This window comes from Manis javanica, chromosome Y (genome assembly GCF_040802235.1).
Source record: "Manis javanica isolate MJ-LG chromosome Y, MJ_LKY, whole genome shotgun sequence".
Taxonomy (NCBI): domain Eukaryota; kingdom Metazoa; phylum Chordata; class Mammalia; order Pholidota; family Manidae; genus Manis; species Manis javanica.
The window spans coordinates 2,898,646-2,923,392 of record NC_133175.1 but is presented as its reverse complement, the minus strand read 5'-3'; the positions used below and the strand labels follow the sequence as shown (position 1 = coordinate 2,923,392).

Below are 24,747 nucleotides of genomic sequence, written 5' to 3'. Positions count from 1 at the left end.
GTAGCCAATATTTATATGAAAAAGAAGTTGAATCTCACCTATCTTTTTAAAATCCCCAGGTGTCATCTGTTATTTTTCAGATGGAAGAAGCTCAAGAAAGTTGGTAATGTATTTAGCAAGAATGTGAGAAAAAAGGGCATTCACCTAAATCTTGGTAGCAGTGTAAACTGGTGTAAGGTTTTTTGGAGAACAATTTGGTAATATTAAGCAAAATTAAAATGCATGTATTCTTTGTCTCAGCATTTTCACTTTAGAAATTTATCCCATAAGAAGATCAGCACAAATATCCAAAAATGTATATAAAAGATATTTTTTGCAGCATTGTTTGTAAATACAAAAGACTTGAAGACATTCTAAATATCCATTAATAAAATTCAGTGGTGTTTAAGCAGATAGTTCTACAGTAATCACAAGTATCTAATTCCAGAACATTTTCATCAACCCAAAAGAAACCCATTACTCATTAGTACTCACTCTCCTTTCCTCTCTCCCCAGCCCCTGAACTTACCAATCTATGTTCTGTCTTTATGGATTTGCCTATTTTGGACATTTTATAAAAATAGAATCACACAGTGTGTGACCTTTGTGTATAGCTTTTCTTATTTATTGTGATGTTTTCAAGGTTCACCCAGATTGTAGCATGAATCAGTACTTTATTCCTTTTCATGGCTGAATAATATTCCTTTGTGTGCATAGATAACATTTTATTTACCAGTCATCAGGTTGGTTATTTCTACCTGTTGGCTATTCTGAATAATGCTGCTGTGAATATTTGTGTACAGGTTTTTTTTGTAGACATATGTTTTCAAGTCTTCAGCTATACATTAAGGAATGGAATTGCAATATCATATGATAACTCCATGTTTAAAATTTTGAGGAACTTTCAAATTGTTTTCCAAAGTGACTGCACCATTTTACAATCTTTCCAGCAGTGCACGACGCTTCCAAGTTTCCCTGATCCTTGTTAGCATTTGTTACTGTCTATTGTTTTGATTTAGCAACCCCAGTGGGTGTGAAGAGGTGTATGTAACTGTGTTTTGTTTTGTATTTTCCTAATAACTAATGATGTTGGGCTTCTTTTCATGCACATATATACCCTTTGTATGTCTTCTTTGGAGAAATGCATATTTAAATTATTTGCCAGTTTTTCAATGCAGTTGTTTTGTTGTTGACTCAGAAGATTTCTTTATCCCTTGTGGATACAAGTTCCTTATCACATGTATGATGTGAGAACATTTTTACGCTACCCGACTCTGGGTTGTATTTTCACTTTCTTGATGTCATGTTTTGCAGCTAAAAAGGTTTCGATTTTGAGGAAGTGTAATTTATCTTTTTTCTTTTGCCATTTGTGCTTTTGTTATTGTATCTAAAAAGCCTTTGCCTAATCCAAAGTTTCAATGATTTACTTGTATACTTTCTTCCAAGAATTTTGTAGTTTTAGTTAATATGTAGTTTTAGTTCTATGATCCATTTTGAGTTAATTTGTTTATATGGTTTGAAGTAGAGGTCCAACTTCATTCTTTTGTATGCAGCTAGCCTGTTGTTCCAGCACCATTTGTTGAAAAAATTATTCTCTACCCCCATTAAATTGTCCTAACAGCCTTGTAGAAAGTCAACTGACCATAAATGAAAGGGTTTATTTCTGGACTCTGAATTGTATTGCATTGATTTATGTGTCTATCTGTATGCTGTCTTGATTACTGTAGTTTTGTAGTAAGTTTTGAAATCAGGAAGACTGAGTCCTCATTTCATTCTTTCTTTTCAATATTGTTTTGGTTGTTCTGTGCCCTCCAAACTTCCATACAAATGTTAGGATTCACTCATCAACCTCTGCAAAAAATACAGCTAAGAGTTTGAAAGGGATTATTTTGAATCTAGATTCAAAGTAGATTACTTTGGGTAATATTGCCATCTTAAAGATATTAAGTCTTCTGATCCATGAACATGGAATGGCCTTCCTTTTATTTATGTCTTCTTTAATTTCTTTCAATAATATTTTGTACTTTCAAGTGTATAAGTCTTGCATTTCTTTTCTTAAATTTAATCCTAAGCCTTTATGATGCTCTGTAAATGAAATCATTTTCAGATTGTTTGTAACTAGTGTATGGAAATACAGACATATTAGCATATTGATCTTATACCATGACATCTAGCTGAACATTTGCGTATGTTTGTATGTGTATGTGAGAGAGTGTCTATTTTAGACAGAGAAACTGCTCAGGAAGTGTGTTACAAATAGACAATGATGCTACTATATGGAAGTAGTATGTTATGGGAGTTAAGGGTATGAGCTCTGGAGTCAGACTGCCTGGGTTCAAATCCCATTTCTGCTATATGTGTGCTGTTGGACCCAAGGTAACTTACCTTTCTTCTCTTGCTCTCAGTCGCACCATCCTAAGCTGTGGATAATTTTCCTTCTTGGAGGACTTTTATGAGGATTATATGTATAAAGTACTTAGAATAATACACTGTTAATGCTCAATAAATGCTAGCATGTCATTAATGTTACATGTCAGTCTGCTGGCATACATGGAGACAAACTGGGAAGTCTATCTATTTCCAGTCTCGGAAGATTACAAAAGAGCAAAGCAAAATAGTTCATTTTAGCCTTAGGACAACTATATTATCTTGGCATATTGGGGAAAGGTGTTCCTAAGAGATTCTCTATTTAAAACTGGGGACATCAGAGAGAGAGTGAAAAACACAAAGAAAACATAGGAGAGAAATAGGAAAGAGAAGAAAGTTAGAAGAAGAAACCAAGGAGGCAGGGAGAGGAAAGTAGGTGGTTGGGGAAAGGGAGAAGAACAAGAATAAAGTTCATGGGAGGGGTGGGAGAGGGTGGGGAGTGGGAATGTGACCTTGTAATATAGAGCTAAGAGCTTTATTGAAGTTTCACAGAAAAGAAACCGTTGTTTGGAATGAAGAGACTGGCTCTATTTACTACTGGGTAGGATGTCAGTTCTGAAAATAAACTGCTCACAGAGCCAAATGTAATTCTCTGTGCTCTCCTCACCTGCAGCAGGCTGGGCTCCTCTGTAGGGGAATGCACAGTGTGGACAGATCAGCTACCTCAGAACTCCTGACATTCGCAAGGACTTGCCCTGCTTTGCCTCCTTGCCCCATTCCCAAGTTTTAAAACTTCTGATTAATGTGGACAAAAAAGTTACATAGCTGAAGAAAGTGAAATGCCTGTTGATATGTATGTCAGCAGGCAAGTGTCCTGCTAAGTAAATACCAGAATCTAAGCATCACGTGGCCAGATGTTTGATACAGTATTCATCACCTCCATCTTTTATTATTACAGTTGTCTATTTGCTGTCTTTCCTACTAAGTTATGAGCCCCTTGAGTGCACGGGCTCATTCACTAATTAAACATTAATGAACAATAATTATTACATGTAACTTTATAATTGATAATATTACATCAATTTGTTTATTTTCTATATTAATTTATTACTCTATGATTTCCCTGTGGGCCTATGTTAAAGCAAAAATGAAAACAACTGAGATTATTCATCCTTCCCACCTGAGAATCAAAAATAATTATTATGTCGATGATCATTTATTCATTCAACAATGCTTACTATGGACTACTTGCTACCTAAGAGTTAAACTAGATTCAACAACTAAATTTATTTTCTTCACAGAGTTCACATTCAAATGGGTAAGGAGGGATGTTTACTCTGTGCCAAACACTATTCTAAGCATTGAATATGTTTTAACCCATTTAATTCTCACAACAACCCTATGAGGTATATTTATAAATCATATTGATTTTAGAAATGAGAACCAAAGCCCAAAGACATTAAGTAAGTTGGCCAAGGATATACAGTTGGTGGGTTGCAGATCTGCAATTTGACTCAGACTGACACATTCCAGAGCTTACACCCTTAACCACTGCACCACAGAACCCTTTCCTCCACAAATCCCTTCAAGGATTTTTGCTCTATTCCCAATTGCTTGATATCCCTGAACATTCTATGTCGTTGTATATGCTCTTTACTTGAATATCTTGTTAATTCTTTATGAAATGCCTCACTAACCCAGAGTTTAGAACTCAGCCTAGAAGTCACTCACTCCAGGAAAAAACTTGCCTAGCAACCTCTTACTCAAAGAACCAATTTAGGTATCTCTTCTCTTGTTTTTCACCCTTAATTATAATTATCTGTCTACCATTCTACAAAGTGATCTTTTTGAGGGTAGATGTAACATTTATCATATTTGCCTTTACTGCTGTATCCCAGGGCCTGGCACAGTGACCAATTAATAATTATTGAATTAATAAATGACTCATGGAAATCTACATGAATACTTTTATTTGTGCTTTAAGATGTTTATTTCTAAAATGCAATTTGCAGTTTCCTGATTTTTGATAGGATGTTGGGATAGTACAATTATGCATAGAAATTTATGCTGAGACATCACAGCATTCACTGTATGATACTTACTTGATGACTTGTCTTACAAACTTGTTAGATTCAATGCATTTGAAGAAATATGTTTTCTTAGCTCTTTAGTTAATGACATGCTCTTCAGGAAGCACATTTTGACAGATTCATTGAGTCGTCCAAGATCATACAGCTAGTTAGTAACAGTGGTGGGCCTAGAAGTAAACACAGGTCTCCTGTCTCCTAATCCACTGCCTTTTTCTTTTTCTAGATCCCTTGCTGACACTGATTCAATTCCAGTTGAATTTGGAAATACTACCTCAACATAGATCTCACCATCTATTTCTAAAAGCCAGTGATTTCTAACCTTGAAGGACACCAGAAAAGTCACTCTGCCATCCAAGTATATTTTTTACTACTGTTTTATAAGTCTGTATATTATGGTATTAAAATGAATTAAACACATCATTCCACACCTTAGAGCAACTGGTTGTGTAGATAATTTCTGACATGACAGTTAAGCCAGAAAGGTTTTGAAAGATGGGAAAGTATATCTAACAGAGTATACTGAATAATGGGGACAGGGCATAGCTGAAAATATTGTGGCATTACAAATGTAGAAATAAATCAGGGTATCAGTAAAAACTATCATAGAGCTTTAGAGCAGAAAGGAGCCTTAGTAGTCAAGGATGGATTGACAGAAGAATTAGGATCTGAAGGTAGAAAATGGATAAATATAATTCATGTGAAGGGTACATATGAATAGCTAGATTGGTAGCCAGCATTGTGCATTAGTATTTGAGAAATGTGAAACATTCAATCTTTCTTCAAAGCTTTGCTGACGAAAGAAGTAGAAAGTATAGACCTGGGGAATGACATGATTGATAGAATATCTCAGACTTAATGTCCTAGGAATTAGAAATAAGTTTTTCAACAAAGAAATAAAGTGTGAAAATAAACCACATTTAAGGAGGATATATTTGGCATATATGTGGTCAAATTTAAAGCTGTACTTTAAAGAAAATTAAAGGATTTCAAGTTGAAATAATCACCTCCTGCCTCTCTTATGGGCTACATTAAGTAAGCACATTTCTTAATATTCATCTCTGCTGTTCAATGAGCACTTACTATAGACCAGACACATGTTAAATCTTTCAAATGCAAGACCTTATTCAATCTACAGGAAATAGCACAATCCTATTGTTATGTTCATTTCAAAGATGAAGAAACAGGTTCTGAGAAGTAAATTGAGTTGCCCAAAGCCAGCTTATAAATTGAGGAGCAAAAATTAAAACCTTCTTTTGTGTGACCTCATCTAGTTAGTACAGTGCTTGGCACATAGTTAGTATGCAAAAAATACCTATTGGATAAGTGGGGGAATGCATATATCAGTAAATCTGTCCTCTTTTGCAGATGAACATATACATTAGCCTTAATGGTTTGCATGATCTTGATAAACTCAAAAGTCAACACTGAGAGTACTGAAGAGGTTCAAGTCACAAAAGAATTTACATAGGAAAATCTTTTGGCTCTGGAAATTATGATTGGGCAGAGATCTGGAATTGCTTAGAAATTACACACACACACACACGTGTGTGTGTGCATACGTGCGTATGTGTGTATTTATAGGTATACACACACGTACATGAACAGAACAATTTGGAGCACCTTTGACACACACATACACACATGTACATGCAGACCCACACAGCAGTGGAGAGTTTTAACCTCATGCTTTCTTTTGTTTTCTTAACACTCCTAAAAGGGTGTAAATAATAGAAAGTCAGAACTAGATGAGACCTGAGCAATTACCTAATCAGATCCCTTCACGCAAATGTAGAAATTGATGCACTAGAGGGAAAATAAACCGCAAAGGTCACACAAGGAGTTACAGTAAGTTTAAGAATCTGAGTTTCTGACTCACAGGTTTGTTTTAGTGTCACCATTCTGCCATATCCATTTTACACATGGGGTAACCAAAGCATCCTAAGGATGTTGGTCATCAAGCTCCTGTTACTTGTCCACTGAAGCAGGACTTGGAATCAGATCTCTTTTATTTTAAATACGAGGCTTATTTTCATTCAAGTACATCTGTCTGGATGCCCAGAAGGAAGACCCCTACTATTGAACAAAATAGTGGGCTGAGGATAGTTTACAGAAAGCTTTGTCCTTCACTTTTTATATAAAAGAAAATGTTCAAAGCTACCTTATTTCAGAAGCCTGGCAGTCCTAAGGAGGAGCCATGAAGACAGGGATTCTGTCTGTCTTCCCTACTGAATCCACAATATGTAGCACAAAGGAAGGCACTCAAAAAATATTTGTTGAATATAGGATGTAAAAAGGCAGGAAGGGAGAGTAAGTTGGGTAATGGCTTCCCAGTAGATGATGGACGGATAATCATTATTAGCGCTGAAAAAGTGGAATGAATGCAGGGAAGGGGTGGGAGAAGTCCTTAAACAAAGGAGATCTGTCCCTTTACCTAACTGAAGCTGCGGTCACTCAGCAAGGGCTGAGTGGCTTGGTAGGAGTGTGATCAGCAGATACATTTAAATGAGGCCTCCCTAAAACTGTTACTCTCCGCCTCACCCCCTTCCCCTTTAAATTTTGTTTCAGTCATGACCCAGGGACCGGATACAGAGATTGCTATGGGGAGTTCCCATGGGTCGATTCCCTTTCAACTGCATGACGCCACTTAGCTAAGCATTAAGAGGTGCAGCTGCGGGAAAGCAAAGGGCACAGAGAGAGGGAGAGAAAGAAATTGCAACAAGGAATGGTAAATCCCTTCCCTCTTAGCCTCCCCTATAACCCATTCACAAGACCTCCAGAAATCATCTGCATTCACAAAACAGCCAGCTAAAGTGAGCTGAACACACTACAATGTCACCCCCGCCCCTCTCTCTGCGGATTATACACCAACACGCCCTGAGCTATATAAATAATCACACACTAGCAGTTACCGGTTGCTCTGCTGAGATACCCTGTGTCTGCAACTGCAGTTTCTGCTGCCTGCTTCAGGTCATCGGTCAGATTGGAAGAGACAAGGGGAGGTGGAGGCAGAATTTGGATGTACCAGGTGTTCAGTCATGTTCCCAAAATGTCAGCTGCATACATACATACATACAAATAAAGCACAGCCTAGCAGTTTATCTACAAAGAAGTATTAGTTTTGTTCCCTGTACCTCAAAATAAACATTTACTAGGACTTTAATTGCAACAGTGTATATACATTTTGTCTTTTTGTGTGTTCTGTTTTCAGGTGTTTCTAGTTGTGAAACATTCTAGAGTGATCTGAGTGACTTGAATTTGGAGGAATTTTATTCAGTTAAGAAGTGAGGAAGTAAAGAACCAGAAGGAAGGAGACTAATTCATCAGAGATTTTTTGAAACAGAAAAATTGAACCAATAAACCCGGCACACAAAATTGAGAACATCAGGACAAAAATAGGCTTTAAAAATCCTTCTTTCACACCCCTCATTTTACAGATGAGGTTCAGAAGAGAAGCCACTTTCCCACAGTCATACAACAAAGTAGAAGTAGAGTTAGGACTAAACCTTAAGTTTCTTGTCTCTTATAAAATGCTTTGGGGTTTAAAGAACAATTCTTACTTCTCAAATGCACAATCAGAATTTTCTTCAAGATTAGAAGTATGTGAATTCATTTTATAGTGCAGCTTCTCCCTGTATCTCTCATTGCCAGAACACCTATATCATTAAAAATGCAAGGTCTTAAAACTGAAAGCCACCCTGGTTTAAAATAAAGTGCTATGAGTTTTAATGAAACTACTAAAGTAATAAATAGGACTAGGGTAGCAAAGTGACAAGTTAAGAGTTAAATGTGGTAAGAACCTGGCAGCTCCAGCAAGATGTATGCGGTAAGAGAGAGGCCCAGGCAGTGGCTGAGAGGTTATTTGTAAGGGGGCAGTGCTTTGATAGAGATGCAAATGCTTTTGCACAGAGAGGGATTTTTAGAGAGCAGACTCTGGAAAAGTAGAACTAAGAAAACATATAAAGCCAAAAGCAGAAACTCCCCCTATGTTTGCTTTCAGTTATTCTGAGAATGAGTGTATGTAACAGCAGAGTACAGAATAAAGCAACACAACCCAGAGCTGTTACACAGTAAGGTACAAAACAGCATAGAACTTGTAGAAGTTGGAGAAAACAGGAGCTGGGCTCTCCTTTTCTTTCCCCTTTTTGAAATCAAGATTGAGTCTTGTTGTATCAGAAAGGATTTATTATAGAAATCAGAGTTTTAGCTTAAGGTGTTAGCATAGAAGGGCTTCAGAAAGGAAAGTTCCAACTTTATTATCAACATGACAGATTTTAGGCTCCATGGAGGGCATACATTTTTCTTTCATTAACAAATAGCATTTCTTGAATGGAGATGATAGCTTTGTAGTCCCTAAATTGGCATAAGAAAATAAATCTCTGTTTAGGTTGAACAAAACAAGTTCAGGGGTACAGAAAAACTGTTGAGAAAGCTTTGAGCACCTGGCCAGAGAGACCGACATGGGGGTGCATTTACAATGCATCGTTCATTACTGTAGAGGCACTGTGTGACAGAAATCCCTAGATCCCATCGATGCACAGCCAAGAGTTGTAATCACCTTGGATCCTATTTAATGATATGTGATATGCATATTCTCTCTCATTTAATAGAATATGGGGTTGATGAAAAGAACATAGTTTCTTAAATGTTTCTGCTCACTATGAATGGCCCTTTAATGCATGGATTTCTAAATCATAATCATGCATGCAGTAATAGTTTTTCATCTGATGTATGTGCTACAGCAGTCTGTTTCCTATTTGCTTCTCAACTGTTTTTCCCTCTTACCTTCCCTTACAGTATCCATTTCAGTTCATACTGTTAGCCAGATCGGGTTTAGCACTACCAGAATGGCAAACAATTTATTGTCATTCAATCCTGTTTTATCCTAATCGACACCTTGATTTTACCCAGGTCCTTGTGCTTACCATATTGCAGATCTTCCACGATCCATTCTAATAAAAGAAACCTCCTGAGTTTATGAGGTGACCCTTACCCGTAAGCATCCCAGACTGGTGCCCAAAGCTTCCTTTAATCATGCAACCAAGGATCTCAACTCCTCAGTCTTGCATAGTAATATCTAATTAATATCCAAATATACCTCTCACCTGAGCACCATATGCCCTTCTGCTGCCAAGATAGTATCTCCTTTTAACATTGTTCTAAGTCATTTCTATTATGACCTAGTTTGTTCCAAGCTTAGGTTTATAACCCTCTGGGCATGTCCCTGAGATACGTCGTGTCACCCTTGGGATTCCATATGATTACCTCCTGTAACTTTAAGACTTTGTTGCCTTCCTTCGAGTCATTGATTCTTATAATCTCCAATATGCTTTCAATCTAGTTTCCTTTGGGAAAGTAGTGAGTCTAACATGCATCAAGTGTGTAGTTCTTGTAGTGTGAAGGATTTGAAGGGTCGCAGACCTTATTCATTTGATCAATGGGAAATAAATCCATTTCTTATTACTTTGTCAAAAGTCTCTTCCCAATCTAAAGCTCCTACATCCACATCCACATACCCTGCAAGCCAGCTGAACACTGTCCTTTTTTATTTGGGTGTTCAAATGAAAAATACTTGTTCTTTTCCAATGGTAAGATTATGAATCTTAATAAAGGTACAGGAAAGTTAGAGGTGGGAACCTGCAGAAAGCTGTGAGTCCAGGTAAATAAGAGACATGATGCACTGTTTACCCTCAAGGACTACAACACAGATGTTGTGGATGAAAAGAATTATTGTGTCCAATTGTGTAGTTACAGAATTACAGTCTATAATGGGGTGGAGTTCTTCAAAATAAGCTAGTTTACCCTTGTAATTATATACATAGTGAAACTGAGGACCAAACAAGCAAGGGATTTGACACACTTTACACAGATATTTCAGTGCTGGAATATCCATAGCGTTTATGTGAGTTCTCTTGTGCTGCATTAAATAACACCAAAACAACAAGATAAAAAGTGAAATCACAGTCACACTGGTTCTCTGAGATGATGTGCCGAAATGTTATTATTAACCAAATTAAATATTCTTTTCAAAAAATGAACAGATGTAAATTCAAATAAACAATTTTGCATGGGGATATAGCCTCAAAAGTCAGTGAGTCTGGTCATATTATTATTAGCCACTGAGTCCTTTGTGAACTGTGTCTTTATTTTTCCTGTTATTGAGCTTTGGGAACATTTCAGTGTGGTGTTTGCTTGCTTTGGGAAATGTTATCAAGCACTGTCCTCTCTCACTTGTTCATTTCTATTATGCAAGCTTTACATCCCATACAGTAATGTGAGTGATCAATCTATTTTGAGAAGGCCTGAAATCTGATGGATTTTTTTGTGTGCTAGTGTTTCCTAGGTCCTAATGTCTCCAGGATGACTCTGGGATTTGTATGTAGGTTTTCCTGAGGTCTTCTTTATGGCTCAACCAAAACCTTCAGGGAAAGACTACCAACTCTTCCTGATTGTGGTAGACACAAACATATGTTTTCTAGATATTCAATATATCTTAAATTTGATATAAGAACATTGTTACCCTTTAAAGAACTCCAATTTATTGTGTAAATAAAAGGTAGAGAAAAGCAGTCCAAGCAGATTCTGCATAGTAAATCCTATCAGTGTAGACTTAACTTAAGATGGGAGGTGACAGGTACAGTTACAGGTGATATTTGAAATAACACAGGGCTCATCTTCTATGGTTTCCCCATTCCCAGTGTTACTGCCATACATATACAAGTTTGATACTGGAGCCATACTGCCATGTAGAAAGAATTGCCTCCTCAGTAAGATAAAGCATCCTATGAGGTGAGAAAAACTTCAAGATGATTAGTGTTGGCTTTCTTATACTCTTGGGGGCCTTTTCCTATTATTCTACAAAATTTTGCTCTCTGTGTCTCTGCTGTATGTCTGCCTTTACTACATTTGGGTTGCTTTCCTATATTAATTGAATCAAGTGATTCTTTTCTTACCTGTTTATTTATGCTTACCACATATTTCAGTTAGTATTATATATATATATATACATATATAATATATATATATTCTCACATATATATACTTATCATGGAAGAATTTTTAAGCTTTCTCTTTTACATCAGGATTGCTTCAGGAAGTGGCCTAAAATTAGGTTCCATTTTTATTAGAATTTTGATGCCCAAGGCCTGCATTTCTTTTCTAGCAAATATTTGAATGAGCTAGCTGCTCCCATATCCCTAGTCATATGACAGAATGCAAAAGGAATGAATGAGCTCTTTGCTCCCAAAGTGCTTTACACTTTGGATAGTATGACCAGACTTGCCTACATAGACGTAGTGCTGGTGATAGGGCCCAAGCTTTCTTGTTTCCCTGCAATGTACTCATAACTGTCTGTTCTCATTTATTATTTCTATTCCTTCTCTCCTGGGATTTTCTGATGTGCCCTAACGTCCATGTAACTACAAGGGCTCTTTTTCATCATAAGTGCCACCCTGACCCAAAACCACTCAGAACTCAAGAACCAAGGCAAAATGGATGCCACAGTGATGGATGATTTCCAACAAATTTTGTGTATTAAATAGCTGCGGTCTACTCATGCTAGCAATGATTATGTGGAACGGCCTTCAGGCCCCTGTAATCACGCCCTCTCCAGCCCTTCCCTTATCGTGCAAACCCACAAAACTGAGTTGTCCCTGGCTACCATGCCTACTTCCCTTCCCTGCGGTTGCAGCCTGTGCCATCAATTGCAGCCCTTGCCTCAGCATCTCAGCCAGTCTAGCATTGCCAGCTCAGTATCCCATAGCACCACTGCCTGTGATCAAAGGCTTTTGGCCAGCATTACTCCCTCACCTTCAGGCCAGTCCATCATTCAAACCCAGCCTGGATCAGGGGCCCACTTAATGGCTGATGGTGCTGTGAAGGGAGAAACTGAGCAATCTGCAGTGCACCCCAGTGAGCACCTCTTCATATGCGAGGAGTGTGGGTGCTGCAAATGTATCCTCTGTACAGCAGCTCATTCTCTCCCCTTCTGCTGGCTGTGAAACCAGCATTGCCTTTGCTCTGCTGAGAGCCTCCTTGATTATGGCACTTGTCTCTGCTGTGGTAAGGGCCTCTTCTACCACTGCTCAACTGATGATGAAGACAACTGTGCTTATGAGCCCTGCTCCTGTGGGCCTGGCTTTTCCTTCATCCGCTGGGCAGCCATGAGCCTCATCTCGATCTTCCTACCTTGCCTGTGCTGCTACCTGCCTGCACGTGGATGCCTCCATCTGTGCCAGCAGGGCTATGATAGCCTCAGGCGACCAGGCTGCCACTGTAAGAGGCATACCAACACTGTGTGCAGAAAAATCTCTTCTGGTAATGCACCTTTCCCAATGGTCCAGGAGAAGTTTGTATGACCTTCCCAGAAAATGGATCCAGAGCTTTGTCCTTCTAGCCCCCATCAGTAAAGCTTAGGCCTCATCTTTGAAGAGGAGAGGATGGGTCATGTTGCCAAAGTTAGGGACTCACCAGTTTTGTTCCTATAGTGTCAGGGGAATGGCCAAGTACATCCTGGTGTAGGATGCCTTGTTCTTTCTCACAGTATCTATCCCACTTTGCTTAAACCTTTTACACCCTGGCCATCTGCCCTTATGGCTGTCTTGGCAAATTCAGGTGATATATAGGCATGAGATTTGGATGCTGAGGACTGACAGAGCCATCAACATGGAGGTTTAGGGGCCCCCCAATATAATGCCTCTCGATGCAGGCTCTGCGTGTTACTCTGCTTTCCACAGCGCCTTTGGAAGCTTTCTTCTAAGATGGTTTTCACAGGTCCATGTGGAGCAGCATTCAATACTCCAGGGAATCTGACCCCTTCTCGTTCTTTACTGCTTTTCTCTTCTTTGCTCTTCTCTCTTTCTCCTCCCCTCTTCTTTCATTATTGTTTTCTGTACTCCCTCCCTCTGCATTCTGACCCTCTCTCTTCTTTAATTTTTCCTCTTTTCTTTCCCACCTCTTTCCTTTATACTCCTTCCCTTCTTCTCTTGCAGACTAATCCTTGCTCTGCTTGTATTTCTATTTTGTTTGATCTATGTCTCTCCACCTGTCTGTCTTTCTCTAACACATCCTGAAGTGCTGTTTTACAGTAGGTGTTTCCTTCTATGCCAAACTTTTCTCTGTTACACTATTTACTGATTTTTATTAAGGGAAATGGATTATTATAATGAACTGATCATTAGCAATAGTCTGTATCTTTGATGTGTGTATGAACCCATAACTACACTCCGCTATTTGTGAGCGTGTGAGGCTAAATTATCTTACATTTCCTGGTCTAATTAGTTGGAGTTGCCCTCCCTTTCCTAATAAATGTATAGTTCTGACAGATTCCACTAGCATGCTGAGTAGGATAGTAAACCAGGATGCTCATGATGTTGTATGTCTGACCCAAGTGCCAAAGGCAGATGTGCTTTGTAGCTAAGTGGACAAAGCAAAGGATATTACAGAGGTCTGTTCTGTCTTAGAGGCTAAATGCCCTGAGAATGCATGGATCCGACCTTAATAATGGACATAAAAAGTCATAAGACAATTTTAGAGCTGAAAGGAATCTTAACTGTTAATCTAGTTCAATGCCCTTATTTCGCAGATGGGAAAACTGAGGCCTGGAAATAGGAAGAGATTTGCCTAAGGCCACACACTGACAGTTGGAACTGGAATACAGGCCTTCTGACTCCTAGCTCAATATTGCCTATCCTGTGCCACATTAAGTCATGGGACTTTTCTCCTAGGACTCTATTAACAATAACAGAAAGCCATTGGCACTCAATTTTCAGGAACCATACCAAGTTAGTATGATGACTTTTATGCACTAAAATGTGGGTAGATAATTAACTATCAGGTATTGAGGCTGCCCCAGGGGATATCACCTTTGGCTCTGTCACCTTCTAGAAGCTCAAGTGTGGAAAAGAAGTACTTAAAACCCTAACCAAACTTCATCTTTGCCATTGCACCTACCCTTTGCTGTACACAGTTGTCACTCCTGGCTTTGACTGCAATAGCAGTTGCCTGAGAACTTAAATATCAACAACAGTGGAAAACTAAGATGAATGGTGTATAATACAGAGCACTAACTTTTCTTTTAAAAAATAACAAGAGCCTGTGCTGTGAATCCCCTTCAATGGGAAAAGGCTGTATTGCAGAAGGTAGGCTCCTAAAGACTGCTGCTGAAAGACACAAGAATTAGATACAGGTACCGTCTGTAAGTGAATCTGAAAATCCCTAAGGAATTCAGAGATTGAGGGCATTTGCTTGAAACCCTGGTGCTCCAACTTAGTTTAAGACTTCCATATTCTAACTTCATATTTCATCTCTTTTATAGTGTGCATGGATGTGTATTACAGGGTAGAGAGGTGGAGAGAAATGTATAGTCATACATGGGGGAAGAGGAAGGGAACATCTTCATCCCTTTGTTAGATATATCCTATAAAATATGTGTCAAAGTCTTTGGCGGTTCTGAAACTTCCTGAAGTGTATAACATTTGGGCTGCACAAAGCCCCACACCTTCACTTTCACCTCCTCTTCTAGAATTTCTTTGCTCTATTTTTGTATATATAAATATGTTATGATGATTACTAATAATGTTAATAATGTGGCTGCAAATGTTGCCATATATAAGGTTCGACTTCTTGGAACATTTATGAACCCAAGCCAATACCTTTAATCTCTTATGTTGCTTTCAGAGCCTTCAATTTTAAATAACTTAAAAACTCTTATAAGTCTTCCTGAATGAACTTTGAACTTACCTACCCTAAAAGCTGTGCCCAGTTCTCTGAGTCAACCGGATGTTGATGAGTATCAACACACCTCTCCCTGCTTCTGCCTGAAGTTTGCTTAGAGCTGAAATATATAAGGATTTTATGACACTAATGCATTGTTCCTGGAGCTAAAGTTCCTATATGGATGTTTGCTTACTAGTTTCAGGGCCCAAAATAACACAAGTCCCTCCTTCTTGATATCCCAATCCTTCAGTCCTGACTCAGGCAAATCATGCACTGCCAGAGCATACCTGGGCTCTGCCATACTCCCAGTGCAGCTCTTCTTGGTGTATTTTTACATGGCCTTACACATGGTATAAGAAACTGAAGGGTTACTCAAGTGCAGATATATCTGCAATCTGCTGCTGAGTCAGGGCTTTCACTTGTGTCCAAGTTGGCCTGATATGGACTGCATCTGGTTAATGTAGAGATGGGTCCTGTTGGGGTATGCGCTCAGACATGTGAGTGTGCATATGTACACCTGTGATCATATATATATGTGTGTGTGTATATATATGAACATATGTGCATTCATATACATGTATTGGTTTAGACATGCTTTTTGAAGACTTTGCTACTCCTCTAGCTGAATTAGAGCCTTCATTTCCATGCAGAATGAAGCCCTTCAAAACAATTCAGAAACAGTAAGTTCTTTTACTACATGCTAAACACTATTTTAAGAATGAAGGGCTTCATTCTGCATTGGAAATGAAGGCCCTAGTTCAACTAGAGGGGTAACCAAGTCTTCAAAAAGCACATCTAAAGTAATACATGTACATGAATGCACATATGGGAAATATATTCACACCTCTATATATTTTAATGTACTGTACTTGTATATTTGAAATGTATATGAAAGAACTCTGAATCCTGCAGCAAGGCTCTACTTTCATAATTTTTCTACGTTGTTGTGTCTGTAGAAACAGGAATATTTAGAGGGTGTTTCTAGCTTAATATTTTTTTGCAGTGAAGTCATCTGTTGCTCCCTAACTCTACTGCTTTTCACATATTGGTCCCTTGATACATTTAATATAGCTTAAGCCAAGAGTTTTTCTTGGTTCCAGCCCATCTTGCCTCATTGTGATAGCTAGAATACATATAGTGAATACTTATACAGCTTTTACTATGTGCTAAACACTATTTTAAGCTCATTACCTATGTTAATTTACTTAATTTTCACAATAGCTCTATGATGTAGGTACTATTATTATTGGCACTTTACAGATCAGAAAATTGAAGCCCAGAGAGGTTAAGTGACTTGTCAAAAGTTAACAAAGCTTGTAGATGGTGAGGTTAAGATTTTAACCTAGGCTGTCTGACTCCCAAGTCCATGCTCCAGAGCCAGGTATAGAAGTCTGGGGCATAATGTAAATCTTTCTGGTGTAATAAGCCTCAAATGATGAATAGTCCTTTCCCTAACTCCAGTCTGCCTATAGCCTAAGAATTAAACAAATGTGCTTCTATGTTAGTAGTGAAGGAATAGTTAGAGATCATGTATTAGCTCTCTGACTTCTCAAGATAGTGGCACTAAAAAGTTCTCCACTACTTTGAAAACATGCTTGCAGCTAGTTGCCATGTGTCAGACAGCTTATGGTGTAGAGCTAGTAGAGAAGTATTTTTCACTTTTTCCAAGAAGGTAAGCTTATTTGGCTTAATCTTTATAGGCCCAGGATAACTAATTCAACTTCTTTCTGAAGAAAGTAAAACTAAAACTGTTTTTGAACTGAAGATTGGTTGGAACTGCTAACATTCAAGCTCATGTATTATATTGAATACATTCTGACTCAAATGTAAGCAATCCACTGATGACCATTAGTAAATACCTTTTGCCATCACTTCCTTCACATTGACAATCCTTTACCTTGGCATTATTTCAAAACCAGGAAGACCCTTAAAGAACACCAACTCCAACATCAACATTTTATAGTTGGAGAAAAAATACACAGAGAGGGAAAATAACCTGTTCAAAGTCACACATGAGTTTGGGTGGAATTCCTAATTTCCAGATGTCTCAGTCTTGGTTTCTTAGAAAATAGAGCTTAAAGCAAAAGCTTATGTGAAATCCCAGGGAAGTAAGAGTCAGGAAAAGGAGTAGTGAGGTAGAGAAGGAAAGAGAGCAAATGTAAAGCAGTGCATCACTTGTTGGCCATAGTCTATTTCATGACAATCTAATTTATCGGTCTCTTATGGTAGGCCATACTGCATTTTCATACAACCCATATGGAGGAGAAAAGGAGAAGAATTCATCTCCTGTCTCTCATATCATTAGTCAAATTCCTTACCCACAGGATATTAACTCCCCTGAATTTCTAACTAGTGCATGTATGGGTGCCCAAGCATGTACTTTGGCATCTCATGTCTCAGCAGCAGTGGGGGTAGCATTTGGCACCACTACAGACAGCAAGACAAGTGTGTGGATAGAGGGAGGCATATGAACTTAAAGTACTCTAGGCTGGTGCTTTCCCTTATATCTTTAACTATATAGATTCAAACCAACTTAGACATAACCTACCATCTTTAAAGTTTATAAAGCTTTGTTGTGGTGCTCAGAAATGTACTCAATTTGCCTTCCTGAACCTACTGTTCTCTGACTTGTTTTGAAGGGCTTCATTCTGCATTGAAATGAAGACTCTAGGTCAACTACAGGAGTAACAACGTCTTCATAAAGCATGTCTAAACCAATACATGTACATGAATGTGCATATGTTAATTTAGGCTCAGTCATCATAACAGCAGAAAAAAACTGGTCAAATTAATAAAATCAGAAGAAATGACTAAACAAGTTTTTTTGCAACATAAAAATAAAATGTTGTTGGTTGATTGGGTTTTTTTTCAATTGCAGTCACTAATTATGACATCATGTAGACACATTCTATGAGCTATACTATCTTTTATTCTCATACGCAATCCTTCTCTGTGCCCTATAGACCATTCTTACATGAAGCCAAAGCATCTAGGTAATAAAATCATTCTATTGATATGGCTTCATATCTGTGGGCAAGGTCGTAAAAGCACTGAATGCATACCACTGATTTAGTACTTGACCCTTCATGCACGGCAAGATAAAAATAGGGGAATTCTGAAAAATGTTCAAGGTGAACAATATCAACAATCATGCTATCACTCCAGACAATTTACCAAATCTCTTCTCCAATGACTTCTGCTTTAGTAAGAGTGATTATTTCTCAGTTCTTATTGTCCCTGATCTACCAGCATCATTTGGCATTGTTGCTCATTCTGTCCTCCTAAAAACACTTTCACCACTTGGCTTTCAGGATACCACCTTCTGCTGTTTTTCCTCCTATGTCACCGTCTGCTCCTTTTCTGTATTCTTTGCTACATCCCCTCATCTCCCTCACTTGGTCATGTTCAAGTATTTTAGGGATTGATCCTTGAAATCTGCTCTTTGGGTACCACTTACACAGTGACTCAAAATTATGTTTCCAGCCTGGACTACTGCCTTAAACTTCCCACTGATATATCCAAATGCCTGTTTCAAAGCTCTGTTCCAATATCTGGTTGAGGTTTCAAACATAACATGCTCAAATCAAGCTCTTAATCTTTCCTATCTCCTTTAATGCCAATTACAAACTTCTAGTTGCTTGGACCAAAAGCTTTGTAGTTTTCCACTAGAATTTATTAGTGGTGAATAAATATATCCAAAGTTCTCAATGTCTAAATCTTCAATTAGTCTTTTACTTTGGTCATTTCGGCTGGATCACATATGGTCATTAGTATGCTTTTGGGCCTCTGACCTAAGGTTTGGTAAGGCTGAAATACTTGGTCCTTTTATCCTAACCTGGGTCCATATCCTATGACCCTCAAATTGACCATCACAACACTACCAGTATTGCTGCTTGCAATGACCAGGATGGACAAGATACATGGCACTCAAGGGAAGACATCTTGGGAATGACACCGCTTATTGTTTAGAGATTTGGGTGTAATTATGTTCAAAGTTATATATGTTGCTCCAAAATGTTATTTGTTAACCACTTCCCTGGAAAAGAAAGGAGTAATCCTGACCTACAAATTATTCACTAACTATGCAGGCAATTCTTTTGACTGTACCTTATCATAGTCATGTCTCAAATGGTAAAAGACACATGTGACAAGTATCCAGAAGCCCCAAAGTCCTTGAAGAACAGAATAACACTGCTGGTGCACGTTACTAAGGAAGAAAAACAGAGTTGCTCAGCATCCTATTCTTAACATATGCGACTTTAACCTCAAGTTACCTATATGCTCTCCAGCCATTTGTGGAGGACGGATATTCACATCCAGCTGCTCTAGGATAAAGGAAAGACAAGTGGTCTGATAGGCTTCCTAGCAGTGAGGGGGCTGCTGAAGGGGAGGGGTATGGATGGAGCTTGCTGAACACGAGAAGGGATAGATGGACAAGGTGGTCTGGTTGTGCTCTGCCAAGCAGGTTGGAAATATTTAGGAACTTCAGGCACTCCATCCCCTTGGCTTCCTACTCAGCTCGAAGGCCCCCCAGTGTGATACACAGCCTGCTGTGCCTTCCTGCTGGCCTGCCAGCACCAGCTCCCAAACTGGCAGTACCTGCCCTGGTGTCAGGCCAGCCATACATAGGCCCAACCTATGGCAGCTACAAACACAAAGCACAGAGGTCTACACCACCTGTGTGCTCAGCCCACTGGTTTTGACACTGGAGACAGGCATTTCAGCTGGGATAAGGAAAGAGCTCTGTCATCCCCTCAGGCACCAGCACCACTCGCCTGTGACCCCCGACCTCACTCCAGGGGCTGAGAAGCTCTAGAGACAAGAGCTTCTGACCCCTGGAGGATGCCACATAGAAATATGAAACATCAAAGGAAACTGGTTCAAACAAAATCTCACAAACACCAGAAAAAGGGCCAAATGAAACTGAACTCACCAATCCTCCTGAGAGTTCCAAGTAAAAATCATAAACATGCTCATGGAGGTAAAGAAAAGTATTCAATAACTCAGGAATGAATTTATGGTGGAGATTCAATCATTAAGAAATTCCATATCTGAAATGAAACAAACAATGGCAGGGGATTATAAGCATAAGAAGAGACAGTAAATGGAATAGAAATTAGAGAAAGGGAACACAAAGAAGCTGAAGCACAGAGAGAAAAAAGGATCTTTGAAAATGAAATAATTTTGAGAGAACTGTGTGACCAATCCAAATGGAACAATATTCGCATTGTAGGGGTAACAAAAGAAGAAGAAGAGAGAGAAGGGGATAGAAAGGGTCTTTGAGGAGGTAACTGCTGAAAAGTCCACCAGTGTGGAGAAGGATATAGTCTCTCAGGCCATGGAGGTGCACAAGTCTCCCAACACAAGGGATGAAAGGAAGACAACACCAAGACATATAACAATTAAAATGTCAAAGATCAAGGATAAGGACAGATTTTAAAAGCAACTAGAGAGAGCAAAAAGATCACATACAAAGGATAAAGCATTATATGAAGACAGGCTATCATCAGACTTCACAACAGAAACCTTACAAGCCAGAAGAGCGTGGCATGATATATTTAATGTAATTAAGCAGAAGGGCCTTGAACCAAGAATACTCTCCCCAGCAACATTATCATTTAAATTTGAAGGAGGGATTAAACAAATTTCAGATAAGCAAAAGCTGAGAGAATTTACCTCCCACAAACCACCTCTTCAGTGCATGTTGGAAGGACTGTTATAGATGGAATTATTCCTAAGGCTAAATAACTGTCACCAGGGGAAATAAAACCACAGCAAAGAAAGTAGAAAAATCAATTGTAAGTACATGCAAAATCAATTGTATTGATCAACTACCCCAAAAGTCAATTAATGGATACACAAAGAGTACAGAATATGATACTTAATATATAAAGAATGTAGGAGGAAGAAAAAGGAGGGGTAAAAAACGAACCTTTAGGTTGTGTTTTCAATAGCATACCAAGTGAGTTAAACTGGAATGTTATATAGTAAGGGAATTATCCCTGAACCTTTGGTAATGATGAATCTAAAGCCTGCAATGGTGATCATTATATATGTATTGATATTCACTCTAAATGTAAATGGTATGGATGCACCAATCAAAAGACATAGAGTCACTGAATGGATAAAAACCAGACCCATTACTGCTTCCTACAAGAGACTCACTTCAAACCCAAAGGCAAATATAGACTGAAAGTAAAGGGATGAAAAAAGATATTTCATGCAACTAATAGTGAGAAAAAAGCAGGAGTTGCTACTCCTTGTATCAGACAAATTAGACTTCAAAACAAAGAAAGTACCAAGAGATGAGGAAGGGCATTACATAATGATAAAGGGGTCAGTCCAACAAGACGATGTAGTTATTATAAATATTTACACACCCAACACATGATCACCTACATATGTGAAACAAATACTAACAGAACATAGGGGAAATAGAATAAAATTCATTCTTTTTAGGAGACACCGACACACCACTCACTCAAAAAGACAGATCAACCAGACAGAAAATAAGTAAGGAGTCAGAGACACTAAACAATATATTATAGCAGATGAACCTATGGACATCTACAGAACACTCTACACAAAGGAACAGAATACACATTCTTCTCAAGTGCACATGGAACATTTCCAGAATAGATCATATACCATGCCACAAAAAGAGCTTCAGTGAATTTTAAAAAATTGAAATTGTACCAAGCAGCTTCTCAGATCATAATGGTATGAAAGCAGAAATTAACTACACAAAGAATCTGAAAAGTCCACAAACACATGGGTGCTTAATGACATGCTCCTAAATAATAAATGGACCAATGACCAAATAAAAACAGAGATCAAGCAACATATGGAGACAAATGACAACAATGATTCAACATCACAAAATCTGTGGGAGGCAGTGAAGACTATGCTAAGAGGGAAATATATTGCAGTACAGGCTTGCCTCAGCAAAGAACAATCCCAAATGAAAAGTCAAAACTCACAATGAATGGAGTTAGAAAAATAAGAACAAAGGAGGCCCAAAGTCAGTAGAAGAAGGGACATAACAAATATTAGATCAGACATAAATTAAATAGAAAAGAAGAAGACAATAGAAAGAATCAATGAAAGCAGGAGCTGGAACTTCAAGAAAATAAACAAAAAAGATAAGCCCCCCAGCCAGACTTATCAAGAAAAACAGAGAGTCTACACACATAAACGGAGTCATTAGTGAGAAAGAAAAAAACCACTACGGACACCACAGATATACAAAAAATTATGAGAGAATGCTATTAAAAATTATATGCTAACAAACTGGACAACCTAGAAGAAATGGACAACTTGCTATAAAATTACCACCTTTCAAGGCCTATCCAGGGAGAAAGAGAAATTCTGAACAGACCAATTACCAGCAATGAAATTGAATTGGTAGTCAAAAAACTAAGTAAGAACAAAATCTATACACCAAATTGTTTTACTTCTGAGTTTTATCAAACATTAATGAAGACCTAATACCATCCTCCTTAAAATTCTCCACAGAGTAGAAGAGGAGGGACTATTCCCAAAATTATCCTACAAGGTCAGCATCACTCTAATACCAAAGCCAGGCAAAGACACCAACAAAAAAGAAAATTACAGACCAGTATCCCTGACGAACATGGATGCAAAAATATTTAACAAAATATTAGCAAACTGAATTCAAAAATACATCAAAAAGATCATCCATCATGATCAAGTAGGACTTATTCAAGGTATGCAAGGATGGTGCAACATTAAAAATGTCTATTGGCCGTATACACCACATCAACAAAAAGAGGGACAAAAACCACATGATCACCACCACAGATGTTGAAAAAGCATTTTACAAAATTCAATATCCATTCATGACAAAACCTCTCAACAAAATTGTTATAGAGGGAAAGTACCTCAACATAATAAAGGCCATACATGACAAACCCAGACCCAACATCATACTTAGCAGCGAGAAGCTGAAAGCTTTCCTTTAAGACGGGGTACAAGACAAGGATGCCCACTCTCCCCACTTTTATTCAGCATAGCTCTGGAGGTCCTAACCGTGGCAATCAGATAACACAAGGAAATAAAAAGGCATCCAGATTGGTAAGGAAGAAATTAAACTGTCCCTGTTTGTAGATGACATGATATTTTACATTTAAAAACCCTGAATAATTCACTCCAAAACTACTAGATCCAATGTGTGAATTCAGCAACATCTTATACTCAGTAGACTACAACATTGCTTAAGACTAAAGTAGCCCAGAGTTTCTATGGGACTTGAAGGTCCCATTCTTGAAGACTGTTGGGGATTGGAGGGAGGGGATTAAACAAAGGATGTCTGTTCTGAAAGGCACTTTGTTTGGGTATCTAGGGGAGAGGGCCACCTCTTAGGAAGAGCTACTGCTATAGAAACCAGAAGGGAAGAGGCTTTCTGACTTGGTTGATCTGAGGGGGTAGATTACTGGGGGTCAATTTTCCACAAATTGTCTGTAATCACAAGGAACACTTTTCCTGAATTCCAGGGCCACAGAGTATCCAGAACCATTCCTGTTCTATCCTTCTGAGATATTAGGAATTTCCAGAGGGGAGGTCACTTCTTTTCCCCTAGGAGTCACACATCTGGCTACTTGTTTATTTGATAAAAATGGAATTCAGTACCATTTATAAAATGGAACTCTTTTGTCTGCCTTATTTTGAAAACATAATACACATTCCTAATTCATCATTCATTTTTGCCAAAGATTTTAAGTATTTATTTGGAAGTTATTATTATTACTATTATTTTGGTATCATTAATCTACATTTACATGAGGAACATCGTTTACTAGACTCCCCCGATCACCATGTTCACCCCACATACCCAATTGCAGTCATTGTCCATTAGCATAGTAAGATGTTGTAGAATCACTACTTGTATCTTTGTGTTGTATAGCCCTCCCAGTGCCCCCTCCAACATTATACATGCCAACCATAATGACCCCTTTCTTTCTTTTCCCCCCACCTCATCCCTCCATTCCCACCCATCCTCCCCAGCCCCTATCTGGTAACTATTAGGAGATTAATGGGTCTGTGAGTCTGCTGCTTTTTTGCTCCTTCAGTTTTTGATTTGTTCTTATACTCCACAAAAGAGAGAAATCATTTGGTACTTGTCTTTCTCCACCTGGCTTATTGCACTGAGCATAATACCTTCTAGCCCCATCCATTCTGTTGCAAATGGTAGGATTTGTTTTCTTCTTATGGCTGAATAATACTCCACTGTGTATATGTACCACATCTTCTTTATCCATTAATCTACTGATGGACCCTTAGGTTGCTTCCATTTATTGGCTATTGTAAACAGTAATGTGATAAACAAAGGGAACATATGTCTTTTTCAAACTGGCATGCTGCATTCTTAGTGTAAATTCCTAGGAGTGGAATTCCTGGGTCAAATGGTCAAATTTCTATTTTTTGAGGAACCTTTATACTGCTTTCCAAAATGGTTGAACTAATTTTCATTCCCACCAGCAGTGTAGGAAGGTTCCCCTTTCACCACAACCTCACCAACATTTGCTGTTGTTTGACTTTTGGATGGTGGTGATACTTCTTGGTGTGAGGTGATATCAAT

The 24,747-nt window shown here is 38.4% G+C and overlaps 2 pseudogenes; both read left to right on the top strand.

Annotated features, from left to right (window-relative positions):
* Nucleotides 1-24,747, top strand: part of LOC140847578 (regulator of nonsense transcripts 3B-like) — a 372,804-nt pseudogene that overhangs the window by 218,701 nt on the left and 129,356 nt on the right.
* LOC140847557 (protein sprouty homolog 3-like) lies at nt 11,924-12,790 on the top strand (annotated as a pseudogene).